This window comes from Salarias fasciatus, chromosome 15, assembly GCF_902148845.1.
Source record: "Salarias fasciatus chromosome 15, fSalaFa1.1, whole genome shotgun sequence".
Lineage (NCBI taxonomy): Eukaryota > Metazoa > Chordata > Actinopteri > Blenniiformes > Blenniidae > Salarias > Salarias fasciatus.
Genome location: NC_043759.1, coordinates 25917599 through 25931774, shown reverse-complemented (window position 1 = coordinate 25931774; position 14176 = coordinate 25917599). Strand labels below are relative to the sequence as shown.

Here is a 14176-nt window from a genome sequence, read left to right as displayed (position 1 = left end):
AAGGAAAGAAAACAGTCAGTTCCTTTTTGCATTGCATGTTGGGAACAAGACGGTGTGAGCAGCACATGCTTGGAGGGGGGAGCCGTCTCATTACCCATCTCCCTCCTCACAGTAGCCCCGAGAGAGCCTCACTGCTGCGTGGTTCCAGCGGAGTGAAACTCTCACGTTTCCGTCGTCCTGACAGCTGCTGACCGGGAATCCGCCACAAAGCTGTTGAGCAGTTCGGCTGAAACGTGTTAATAAAAAGCTTCACGCTCCAGAACGGCCCATTGACATGACGCCTGAGACACGCCGAGTTGTCGTTCATCAGAGGACAGCTCCGAGGCCCACTGGTCCCTGGTCCACGTAGACCCGGAGCCCACTGGTCCCTGGTCCACGTAGACCCGGAGCCCAACTGGTCCCTGGTCCGTGTGGACCATGAGGCCTGTACCGGGCGGTGCGTTCCAGGACCGTGCAGGAGGCGTGGAGCTCAGAACACACGGATGGAAACTGCTTCCGATGGTGTGACGTGACACTTGGAACCCCTCTCTCACACACACACATGCACACACACGCACACACACACACACACCACACGCCCTGCCAGCAGTACGTACCGTGCACTTCCATGTCGGCGGCGAGCTCACATGTCTGAGGCAGGTTGAAGCTGAGGCTTTGGCCAGCCGGACCTGTGTGTCTGCACACACACCGCGCGCCGCCGCCGCCGCCACCATCCATCCGTCCTCCTCTCCGAGTGAAACACGGCTGCCGTCCCTTCCCGTTCAGCGGCGAGCCGCAGAGATCCGTGCGCTCTCTCTGCTTCTCCGCCAAACGGCTGCCATCATCGTAGAAACGGCGGCGGCGCCGTCGACCCCCCTCCCACACCCCGGATCACCGAGATTCCCCGGATTCATAGATCAATGTCAGCGAGCCAGCCAGCAATCTCTCTCTCACACACACCACCACACACACACACACACACACACACACCACACACACACACACACACACCACACACACACACACACCACACACACACACACACACACACGTATCCAGGCAACAGGCTCGGCTCTTTCTGGGCTGCTGGTGAGGAGCTTCTGTGGGGAAATCAGTGCTTGGGGGGCTGTGGGGGGGGGGGGGGGGGCTGGGGGGTGGGGTTCCTGCTCCACTCTCTCTTTCACCACTCTTCTTCTTCCATTGATGCTCCGAGGTTATCTCATACCTTTTGTCTATCACCTTCACTCTCTCACCCCCCCTCTCTGAATACCCCCCCCCATCTCTGCCCCCCCCTCATGTGAGTAATAAGCTCCAAAACAACAGCAGAGAAGCAACCCGAGATGATTTAATGAACTGTCCTGTCTAATAACGTGAAACCAATAATCGGTGTGAACACTGCGAGCCCACGTCTGATTCACAGAATAACTTCAACATAATAAACCAATAAACGAAATAAGCTGAGTCACGGTCAGCTTACAGAGAACAAGCAGCAGTAAATAACATGACTCAGCAAACCTCAGCCTTCAGGCTTCAGTCTGCTCCCGTCAGACACACCCTTTACAAACCTCGGCCCTGATCCTGCTCAGCCTTCAGCTCCATAGAGGCTCCAACACCAAAACACACACAGAGTTAAGCCATAAAAAAGCCCCTTAAAAAAATTCTAGCTGGCAACTATTCCTTCTAAACAAGAGGAAAACCAGAAGCAGCGCAGGTTTCTCTTCAGCACTACAGCCAAAAAACAAACGCCACAGCTCTGTCCAGCCTCACATCCCTTTAACTGTGAGCAGTAACAACGTTAACTTCTTTAACGAGTAAGTTCTGGGTGTAAAATTGAAGCCCCAGTCTCCAGAGCGTCACAGCCTGATCCATCCACATCTTCTTACTTGTCAGTAGAACCTGATCAACAGTTATCCAGCTTCCATCCTACAGAACCCTCTGAGTTCTCCTCAATCGTGGCCTCATCTAAACCCACAACTTCTACATTGGCTCCAATCCCAAAGAGTCTGTTTAAAGACATTTTCCCCCTGATCAGTACATTTAGTGACAGGTTATGTTCCAAAGGCCTTTAAAAGGGGGCTGTATCATGCAAAATTCACTTTTAGTATGTTTAACCTTGTTATATAGTTATGTACTCACCAAAAACACCCCCAAAGCGTTTTTTTCCCTTCGTGCCTGTGTGTTTGAGCTTTCCTCGTGTTCATGCTGCTCAGAGAGTCAGCCCCTCCCACACCCGTGAAAACGCTCTGTTTCCCACGTTGACGTCACACGGAGAAGATGGCTCCCCTGAGGCCCCCTCCCCGCAGGCCCTCGGCAATCAGCGTTGCTGCTTTTTCTAACTCCGATTACGGAGATAAACTTAACCATCGTCTGAAAGCAACATTCAAGCAAGAGCAAGAGTCTGAAGGGTCTGAAGGGTCTGAAGGGTCTGGAGGGTCTGCGCTTGGTGAGTTTCTAACAGGAAAAGACGTTTCGCGTTTCTTTGCCTGGAGAGAAGCTAGAGCTAAGAGCTAAAGCTAGCCAGCGTATTGTTTTGAAGCGCTAATTGGTTGAAGTTCGCTGTCAGTCAAAGTCCACAGGGGGAGAGGCCGGGATTTTCAGTGAAACAGACCGTTTTCTCTTCCAGGTTTTCAGAATTAGACCCAGAAAATCTTTTATTTCACACAAAATGACTTTCCTTTGCGCCAAAAATAAACTATTACCATGTTAATGCCATTTCTAGGGTTTGGACTAGCTAAAAAAGCATGATACACCTCCTTTAAGGTTGCTGTTATAAATCTCTCCTCAAAAAGCCACCCTTGATTCAGGTGTTCTAACAAGTTACGGCCAATATCCACCTTCCCTTATTTCTAAATCCTAGAGGAAGCTGTTGCGAGTCAGCTTTGCGACCATTTATATAATAATGACTGTTAGAGTCTTTTCAGTCAGGTTTCAGAGCTCATCACAGTACAGAGACAGCTCTGGTAGAAGTCACTGATGATCTTCTGACAGCCTCAGATAGAGGACTGGTCTCTGTTCTGGTCCTGTTAGATCTCAGTGCTGCATTCGACACTGTTGATCATGATATTCTACTGCAGAGACTAGAATATACTATTGGGATTAAAGGTTCAGCATTAAACTGTTTCAATCATATTTAGCGGACAGGTTCCACTTCACATGAAGACTCTTCAGCCCGGATCAAAGTTAAATATGGAGTCCCACAGGGTTCTGTGTTAGGACCTATACTCTCACATTATACATGCTTCCTGTAGGAACATCATCAGGGAAACACTCCGTTAACTTCCACTGTTATGCGGATGATACACAGATCGACCTATCCCTGAACCAGACAACACCGACCAACTGGTCAAACTAGAAGCTTGTCTTAATGACATAAAAACCTGGATGAGTCATAATTTTCTGCTTCTGAACTGGAATATAGAACAGCAATTATTATAAATGACCAAAAGCATCTGAAAGACTACAGGAAAGAGCCAGAATGTTCATAACATGTATAGTGAAATATGGAGCGTGATGAAGGAAAGATCAGTGCAGTAAAGGTCTCCCGGCAGTCTTAAACCTCCAGCAGCTTCACTAAGGTCCAGGAACCAGCTCTAACTGTAAGCTTTACTAAATGGAAAGGTCTTAAAGCTTAAAGACTGTGTCGGCCTCCCTCACAGAGACTGGGAGCTGCCTCGCTCTGAGAACGGGAGCGTTCTACTGGGACAGTCTGGGACTAACAGCTCTTTAAGATATGATGGTTCCTGGTTGTTCAGGGCTTCATAGGTTAAGAGAAGGATTTTAAATTCTATTCTAGATTTAACGGGAGGCCAGTGAAGAGAAGGTAATACTGTTCTGATGTGACCTCTCCTGCTGGTTCTCCTCAGAACTCCTGCTGCAGCATTTTGAACCAGTTGAAGACTTTTATTCTGGCTCCCTGATAGTAGAGAGTTACAGTATTCTGCTCTGGAAGTAACAAATACATGGATTCATTTCTCATGTCACTCTGAGTCAACATGATCCTGATTCAGCTGATTATGGCGACACGTTTCCCTCTTCAAGCTGTGAAATAAGATTCTCTTAAATGACTGTTTGCTGTACAGCCAAAATAAAACAAGAGAAAAACATTTATTTTCAGATAATGGCTGCAGAGCTGCAAGCAACAGCCCCCCGGAGCACATCCACATAAAAACTCTTTGGGCCTCACAACAAGCGCACACACACACACACACACACACACGCACACACCACACACACAGACGCGTCACTGTCAGGTCAGGGATGCAGATCAGGTGTCAGACAGTGCAGTCCGACTTTCATTCCTAGAGAGATGTCCAGAGAAACAAAGCTGCTCCGGGTCCTGAACAGACAGACTGCAGGATACAGTTACAGCAGGGCAGAACAGAAAAACAGCCCCTCTCTATCCCCCCGGGGGGTCTGCAGGGACACCGACGGGAACAGGGGATCGCTCTGCTCATCAACCATCCCTGCACCAAAACAAATTATGTATGGCATGATGATATAAACAAGTAAAATAGAAGAATCTGTAACAGATGAATGGTACTTTAGGTTTCTGCCACACTCTGTCAACCTGCTACATGGATGGTTTCTGTCTCTGTTTGAGTTATTCTTATTATCTTTTATTGCTGCTCTTATTGTGGAGGGGACCGGAGCACAGCTTCCATCCCATCATGTGTGTTTTCACTTCATCTGAATCAAACACTGGAGGGAGCTGCGAGGCGACTCCAGTCACTAGAGGGGCTACAGGGGGACGGGGAGCACTGTGTGTGTGTTGTGTGTGTGTGTGTTTGTTATCCGACCCTGAGTGTGTCGTCCAGTCCGGACAATGGCGTCATTGTTGCTGGGTGAACTTGTGTACGGTCCACCAGCTGACATGTGCGCACACACACACACACACACACACACACACACACACACACACCACACACACACACACACGAAACAGTGACCACAAAACAATGAGCGATGAGTCAATAATTCGCGGCATTAACTTCCACCCATCTTGAGACGCTCGGTGGAATTAGCAGAGCTTTGAAGCGCTCAGAGGAAATGTGCTGACAGAAGGTCAAAACACAGAGCGTCTGAAAGAGGGAGACTGGCTGTCCTCTGTCCTCTGGACACGTCCCCTCACCTCCCACATCCCCCCCAGATCCTTTCAGAAGTCTGTTTTCATGGGACTCTTTAGCTCTGACTGTCCATTGACTCGTTCTGTGAGACTTTTGAACAGAGAACAGCTGTGACTTTGTTGGTCTTTATACACAGAAGATGAACTATTTTTATCATCATTTCAATCAAGGAGTATTTCAGACAATCACGTTCAGACAGAAGGCTGCGAGATCATAAAGGTGTGCTGATTAGACAGCAGCGAGAGAGTCTCGTCAGCGGCGGCGCCAGCAGGAAGCGTTCTGACCCAAAGAGCTGCAGAACCCGCGAGAAGAGCTGCGTCATGTAACCGGGCTCGGCTATAAATACAGCCCGCTCGCCTCCGATGGCAGCTTCAGCTCCCCACATTAAAAATGAATGAGCGGACGGTGCTGAACGTCAAAGTGTCGCAGGGCGCCCAGGGCGTCTGACCGTGAGGCCATCACACCAGGAAGTAGGCTCCTGCCGGCGGTCCGGCCGGCGGCGTACTCACGAGTCCCGGGTCTCGGAGTCGGTCACAGGTGAATCTGGAAGATCCACCGGGGAGGAGAGCGGGCGCTGGACGGGTCTGTTCTGGTTCTGCCGGTCTCTACTTCCTCCCAACGCTGAGTGACTGAGCAGCTGAGGCCGGCGGCCCGCCGGAGGACTGCAGGGGGACGTCAGCACCCGCCCAACCCCGGGCCGCCCCCCGCCGCATTCCCCCTCCCTGGAGCCAGGGCTAAATGTGGAGCAGCTGGGCCGGGGTATGTGAGCGGTGCAATAATTCTGCAGCCGGGGCTGGAAGCGTATCTGCCCCGAGTCTCCAGGAATAGACATTCTGCGGCGCTGGCGTCAGGCCTGGCTCCGGACCGCCGTGTGTCAGGCCCCAACAATGCCAGGTTCACTCATTCCAGCGCACACGGACCGCCCGCTACCAAAGAAGGAAAGCTCTCAGAAATCATGACAGGACAGCACAGAGGTGTCAAACGTGAGGCCTGGGGGCCAAAACCGGCCAGCGTTTAAGAGCATCTTCCCCTAAGAGCCACACTTTCGAAGCACAGACAGCGCTGTCTGGGTTTTGATAAACGTCCATCGCCGCTCTGCGTTCGACGTCCTCCGTCACACGGCGAGACGAGCGGCGAGACGCAGCGTCTCAGAATCTCAAATCAGAGCCGTGGCAGCAGTTTGGCTTTCTGAGGCTGGAAAATGAAAACGCACCAAACCAAAACAATCTGCAAATGTTGAAGTTCGCCTTCCATCGTCTCCTAAAGAGACTTCTTTATGGTTTATTCTGTGTGAAACTTAAAATTAAAGGAACTTATTTGATTTTTTAAGACAAAAGTTAGTTGAAGTTATCCTTCAACAAAGAAAAGTAAATGTATCTTGGTTGGTGTCCTACAGCACACACACACACACACACACACACACACACACACGAGTGACAACACACTCCTGGAAATCCTCCTTGTGAAGTGACTGCAGAGATTTTTCCTTTCAGATAAAAACACCCTTCAGCGAAGTCACGACTGGCTCCAGATCAGCTGGCGAGCGCATGACCGTTCACTGGAGACACAACGTCTGGCTGTCAACCAGAACCGGACCGGAGCGGACCCGGAGCGGACCCGGAGCGGACCCGGAGCGGACCCGGAGCGGACCCGGAGTGGGACAGAGGGACGCTTGTTCACAGTGAGGGGAAATAATCCATCCCATCACACTGATAATCAGTCTCACACACGCACACACACACACACACAGCGGCGTTTCCACTGCTGTCAGCGGTTTGACGTAACGTCCAGCAGAGGTCACAGGTCCAGCACGTCTCCCCCTCTCAGGAAGCCGGACCGGGTCATGTTTACCGGAGGGGGGAGTCCTGCTCCGGCGGCGGCCCGGGAACTCTGGGAGTCATCTGCAGACCCCTCCTCTGAGGGGCTCACATTACTTCACACTGACCCAAATACCAGGAGCCGTTCATCTTCCTCTCCTGTCAGCTCAACCCCGACCAGACCCCTCCCCCCTCTCTGGAGGTCTATATGTGAGTCTTACTTTATTGATAACACGCTCCCTCTATGAACTAGTTAGTCTGCCTTATTCTAGTGAAGATGGATCGTTTCTCCTGAACAGTTGGGGGGGGTCCTGTTTTCCCGGCTCGTCCTGGTCCGGCTCCACTGTGCTGATGGAAGCAGTCTGTCTCTGACCGTGTTTACCAGGAATGTGGAAGTGTTCCCTGAAAGCAACGGGCTTCAGAAGCGTCTGTTCCAGCAGGGAAAGTGTGTTTCCAGATGTGTAAACTATCCTTTCTCCCTCTTCCTCTGAAGAGGCCGATATCCAGAAGACCGTCTGACGGACAGAGAGTCCCGGAGTGAGAGGAAAAACTGAGGCGCCAACGACGGAATCACAAGACTGAGCACTGAGGGGGGGTCAAAGGTGAAGTCCTCCTCATGACAGTAGGAGTCCTCCCCAAAACTAGGATTCCAGGAACCACATCTGAACGCTCAGTCCAGAGGAGTCCAAAGAACAACTGAGACACTGCAGAGAACCCCCAAACCCCAGACCTCTGGTAGAGAACCTCCAAACCCCAGACCTCTGGTAGAGGACCCCTAAACCCCCAGACCTCTGGTGGAGAACCCCCAAACCCCCAGACCTCTGGTAGAGCTGGAGGCTGATAGACATCATCCCAGAAGGGTACGTCAGTTTATAAGTTTAGATTTTTAGACTCTTGCGGATGTGCGGATTAAACGTGTCCACCAAAGTGTTCTGGGGTTGTTGGATTGTGTATTTGATGAGTTTGACGGGGGACCAAAATACTGTTCACCTCCATTGTGTCCGTCCCGAAAACCTTCCCCGACTCACCTCTGAATGAACAATAACTCGCCCTCTCAAAAAAGTAAGCATGCTGTTCAAATGACTAAGGAATTGCGCTAAATGGGCCAATTTGCCAAAATGTTGAAGTATCCCTTTAAAGAGCGGCAGTATCAGTCCTTTGTGTTTTCTCACTCTCAAACACTCTGGCTTCTTTTATCCAGTCGTGTTCTTGGCTGCTCATTTTTCCCATCTATCCCCCCTCGTCCCCCTCGTCCCCCTCGTCCCCCCCCTCCGTTTGGAGCGGTGGTCTCCTCCTCACCTCTCATGCTAATGGCCTATTGAAGTGGTCTCCATGGTGATGTACTTTCCATCCCATTGAGGAGAGCAGGACAAAGGCCTGAGAGGATCAGCCAGCACATGGCCCTGCATGAAAAACACGCTGGGCTTCCAGATGTTTCCATTCATGTGTGTGTATACAAGCGTCCCGGCGTTCCGTCCAAAACCGCTTCCTGTCCAAGTCCGACTCATCGGGGCCGAGACTCTGAGGAGTCCCGCTGAACAACACACTGGCTTTGTTCAGGGTCCCGGTACTGGGACCGACTCCGCAGGCGGCTGTGGATCAGCGGAGAGAGCTTTAAATCGTCGCGGGGTCGATGGTTCAATTCCTCATCTCTTCCCGCTCATGCGTTGAAGTGTTCTTGAACAAAGGATCTCTTCGAGGAGGTCGAGCACTTCCACGTGTGTGTGTGTAGATTCAAGACGTGATAATACTGAGTGCTGTATTAAAGACATGATTTGTGCCAACACACCGAGTATGACGTAAACGTCCTGATACTGAGGTTGTCAATAATATTGATACCTCGATACTGAGTTGATACTGAAGCTGGTATTGTTCGGGGACATTCCGTTCCCGTGGTATCTGTACTGTTCCGCCGCTCGCTGCCTCCTTCAGTCGGCCCTGACGTGTTTCCTCCAGACCAGACGGTGGCGCTGTGAGCAGCAGAAGAAGCCGCAGCTTGGAAGGGACAGCATTATCCGAAAAGACTGGAAAAGACTAAACTGGAAACGACCGGCTGACAGTCTGTTTGAATTGAAACTAATAAAGCAGGGCTGAAACGATTCCTCCAGTAATTCGATTACTAAAACGCCTCCAGGCCAAACTCTCACAGCACGCGCTTTCTGCTTTTGATGCCGTGAAGCGCCTGAGTGCAAAATACAGAATGTTAAATGTAAAGACTGCATCGTTTCCTCCGGCGGCTGTTTGCACCGTTACACAAGCATCTTGAAAAAAAAAAAGGAGCATTTGACTTATCTACCTCAAAAATGTTCAATAGAACGGTGGTCTTTCTTTTTTTTTTGCTCTGTCAAAATCAGTATTGAGTTGAAACTGAGTTTCTGATTTTAATATGACAACAACAACATCCAAACATACAACACGAACACAGCAACAATGGGTGAACGTTGTGTATAAGACTCTTTCTTTACTGTTATCTGGCTGTTCAAGGTGACGAACGTGACAAAACGTTCAGGCGTTAAGACCAGGGCCACGCTGCCCGTCACCTCAGAGGAGAAGCACTGAGTCACCTCAGCAGCTGACACCTTAGAATTTAATATCCGAGTTCTTCACAGTGGCTCTTAAATGCAGCCAAAGCAGCATAAACCTCGGTGTTAGTGAATGACTGTCTGTGGACTGTTATGCTGTGGTCGGTCCATCGCAGTGAGCGCGGTTCACTGGTCCCATCAGGACCCTGCTGACGGTCTCACTGAGCTCAACGCTGCGCCGTGGCCTCACACACACACACACACACACACACGCTCACACACACATAAACAGAGCAATCAGAGTCACAATAAAAACTGGCCGCGTCTGCAGCGTGAAACTATAACCAGCACCAATCTGTTAGTGTGGCGTGAGAAAGATGGAGAGGACAGCCAGACTGCTGGGAGGTGCGAGCAACCAGAAGAAATAACTGCAAGATGAATGAGGAGGGAGAAGGGAAGCAGCACGTCTCAACCAAAACACACTCCTCTGGCCCAAATCTGCAGATCCGCTCGTTCTGCATCCTGCCGCTGAAACAAACTGACCACGCACTTCAGAGAGCAGCAGGGACTTCAAATCACGATGCACCAAACATCAAGATCCCAAAACACGATCATTCCCGGATTTGCAGGCTCCGCCTGTCAGCATGTTTGTCCAATCAGACGCTGAATCAACACGGCGACAACAGGACAGACGTCAGAAGACCGAGAAATAACTAAAAACAATCAAAAGTCAACAAACTGAAACTCTGCTGACAAACACAAACAGTCGCATCTGGTTCGAATTGGGTCCAAGAACAGAGAAAGCTTTGTTATTTAGAAATACCCATCCTGAAGCAGAGCATCGCGACCAGACACAGACGTGGTTATTTCAGGAGACGAAGGCCGGAAGACTGAACGGCGCTGGACAGACGGACAGCACTCCGACAGAAAATCAATATCGAAACGAAAATTAAGCTGTCTTCAGATGAAGAGTCACGGAGAGCATCTAAAACGGACGAAAACAGCCATCTGCTTCATATCGTGACGGATATCGATATGGAAGTGTTGTCGTTGTCCCCGTACTGTCCAGCCTTCCACTCTTCCTCAGCCGAGGCCTGGACGTGACCCGTCCGCCCGTCCTCCGCTCTTATTTTCCATCTTTGTTCACTCGACACGCAGCGAGGCCACCAGAGAGCGAACAAAGAGTGTATTTGGCCGTGATGGAGCATCGCTGGGGCAACCCGACCTGCTGATGAAGTATTTGGTGGGTTGAGGCGGCGAGCGGCGCCGTGACTTTACGGACAGCAGCAGGACGAGAGTCACATGACCCAGCTGCAGCCGAGCGTCCTGCAACACGAGACCCCAGTCAGGAGCTTCTGCTGGACGACTGGAGGGAGGAACTGAGCTCAGCACTGCTCTGACAGCCAGTCCACCAGCAGAATGCACACAGATGCAACTCTAACTCTGAAGTCTGGAGTATGAACTGTTTATTTATCAAACCAGGTAATTTTCTGGTTAGAAATCTGAATAAACTCTTTATATCATTTGTAATTGTTTTAATGGCGTAAACCTTTGTCACATGAGGTAGGTCTGCTTCGTATCGCCCCCTGCAGGACTGGAGAGGTCATGCTCCTCATGGAAACACTGCAGGAAGAGGAGCAGCCGCTTCAACGCTTCCTCTGAAAAGCTTGAGCTGGTCTCCCAGTCCTCCTCCTCCGTGGTCCAGCGGGACTCCTGACCAGCTGCTGACCGGCTCTGACTGGTTGTGGCGGGGGGGCGCAGGACTGATAAATACGCATTCATGAGCTCTCCAGCCTCATGCCGCCAGCCCGGCCTCCTGCTGCTAATCACACCGCTGACTGCAGCGTGGGCACCCAGCTGCTCGGAGAAGCATCCACAGCGAGCTGGACGCCGCCGTCTCCATGGCGAGCTGGACCGCTGGTGTCCTCCACAGCGAGATGGAGGCTGCTGTCTCCACGAGCTCGACGCCGCTGGGACGGAACCGACGTCAGCAGCTGGAAGACTGAGGCCCCAGAACCGCTGACGGTACATCAGGAACCTAAAAGCAGCAGGCTGACACTTCATCGTGTGCTGAAGCGACAAACCCCTTCACCTGATGGAGACGTTCAGTGTCTGGGTTTCATGATAACGGGAATAAAATCAAATGTGTGTTGATCCAGAGAGATTGAAAGCGTAAAGCGCTCAAGCAGTAGAAAACAAAAACCCGATGAGAAATTTGTTTTCCAGCCCTCCAGTCCGCGGCGGCTCCTGTAGCGCCTGAAGTGACCCTTGGCCTTTCGGCGGACGTCATGGTTTGTCGGTGTGACACTTCACAGGCCGCTCTCTGCTTATCCGGCAGTCTGATAAGCCGCCATCAGAAAGGACGTGTGTTCTGACACAGAGCACGGCAGCGAGCCGCCGCCGTCGCCGACCCTTCAGCCAGGTATGCTTGACCTTAACAGGAGAGACTGACCCCCACCAGCTGCAGACCGACTTCCTTCAGGGGTGAGAAGCCCGCCCTGTTGCAGCATGAGGAGCAGAGGAGGGCTACGTCTGCAGGTTTATTTATCAAGGCTGAACAGTCACTCAGAACTGTGATAGAGACACGTGGTTCACGTTGTTAAACTTCTCATTTTTCTCCTTCTTATCAGTAATTAATGAGGGGAATATGGTGTTTTTCTGATGTCCTTGTGCTGCACACCCAGTAGAGGACACTCTGACTCTGACATTTACCTCAATTATAAGTTTATTAGTAGAGAAATAAATCAATTACAGCTGCAGCTACTGATTCTCTTCAAAGTCGAGTATTCTACTCATAATTTAATACACACATTTCAGGACATTCTGGGTTTTTTTTTAAGTTGGGAATTATTCAAACTTTACACATTTTTAGCCTTTTGCAGACGCTCCGTCTCGTCTCTCCCCGCTGTCGGCCATAGCGCCAACTTTTAAAACTTGCGCCACTGTTACAGTCCCTGCAGAACACGATCCCCAGAGGGCAATGAGAGGGATCACTTAAAGTGATAACAGAAGCAATACAAAAATGCCTCGATGTCCTCAAGTAATCGTTGCAGCTCTAAACTCAAAAAGTTTCCCTTTTCCCACTAAGTGCCTCTTTGTCTCATTCACACATGGCTGATACGCTAACCTAGCTTAAATAAACGCTAACCTAGCTTAAATAAAAGCTAACTTAGCTTAAATAAATGCTAACCTAGCTTAAATAAACGCTAACCTAGCATAAATAAACGCTAACCTAGCTCAAATAAAAGCGAACCTAGCTTAAATAAAAGCTAACCTAGCTTACAAAAGCTAACCCAGCTTAAATAAACGCTAACCTAGCTTAAATAAAAGCTAACCTAGCTCAAATAAAGCTAACTTAGCTTAAATAAAAGCTAACCTAACTCAAACAAAAGCTAACTTAGCTTAAATAAATGCTAACCTAGCTTAAAGGGGCTGTATCATGCTTTTTTAGCTAGTCCAAACCCTAGAAATGGCATTAACATGGTAAGAGTTTATTTTTGGCGCTAAGGAAAAGTCATTTTGTGTGAAATAAAAGATTTTCTGGGGCTAATTCTGAAACCCAAGAGAAAATGCTCCGTTTCACTGAAAATCCCGCCTCTCCCGGTGGACTTTGACTGACAGCGTACTTCAACCAATCAGGGCTTCAAAACAAATACGCTGGCTAGCTTTAGCTCTTAGCTCTAGCTTCTCTACACGCAAAGACACGGAAAACGTCTTTTCCTGTTAGAAACTCACCAGGTGCAGACCCTTCAGACCCTTCAGACTCTTGTTGCTTTCACACGATGGCTAAAGTTTATCTCCGTAATCAGAGTTAGAAAAAAGCGACAAGCTGATTGCCGAGGGCCTGCGGGAGGGGGGCTCAGGGGAGCCATCTTCACCGTGTGACGTGAACGCGTTAAACAGAGCATTTTCACGGGTGCGGGAGGGGCTGCCTCTCTGAGCAGCAGAAACACGAGGAAAGCTCAAACACACATGCACGAAGGAAAAAAATGCTTTGGGGGTGTTTTTGGTGAGTACATAACTTATATAACAAGGTTAAAACATACAAAAAGTGGAATGTTGCATGATACAGCCCCTTTAAAACAACACACCCATAAGTGTCTGCAGATCTCAAACCCTGCATGCTGTCTTCCAGCAGCAGAGAGTGTGGCGTGGAGTCTGGCAGGGTTTTATTGAGTAAAGTATCTGGTTGAAATATGGCGACGTTGACACTGAGAGGTTTAAAAACCTTCACTGTCAAGGAAACAACTGGAACTGGTGGCAGACTTAGAGGATCAGTAGGGGAGGTTCTGTAGTTTGTTTTATCTTTTAAATTCGTTTTGTTCTCCATCCATGCTTTTTGTCGCTGCTGTCACACTGACCAGACATTTTGATGTGAGGAATCGATCAGGCCGTCACTAATCAACCTCTTCACGTGTTTCTTTCCACTCTGGTTCAGAAAGCTCTGAACGTTCCCCCAACACCCAGGTAAAGATAAAAGAAGGAGTGTAGGATTCAGGATTTGGGCCAGAATGCAGAGTGTTTCCACTCCTCCACTTTGGCCAGAGCTTTCAGAGCTAGTCGTTTTCGGTGACTGTGTAAACGGTCGCCGTGTCGCTGCGTCGCTGCTTCGTTTGCGCCGCAGTGCGTCGCCCGGCCCGGCTGCCAGAGGGTCGGACCCGGTCGGCCGCTTCGCCCGTGATCAGGTGGAGGTTTCCAGTGAAACCGGAGAGCGGCCGCTGTGCAGGAGGGAAGG

At 50.1% G+C, this 14176-nt stretch overlaps 1 protein-coding gene across 3 annotated transcripts in view; it reads right to left on the bottom strand.

Annotated features, from left to right (window-relative positions):
• The window catches only part of enah (ENAH actin regulator), a 42958-nt gene that overhangs the window by 26579 nt on the left and 2203 nt on the right, over window positions 1–14176 (bottom strand). Inside the window, exon 1 of one of the 3 annotated variants that reach the window (XM_030109952.1) lies at window positions 5612–5738. The exons of the other annotated variants lie outside the window; for them this stretch is intronic. The gene's annotated coding sequence lies outside the window, so the exon portion shown is untranslated. Of the gene's footprint in view, window positions 1–5611; window positions 5739–14176 lie in introns of those variants that run through there. 3 annotated transcript variants of the gene reach the window in all.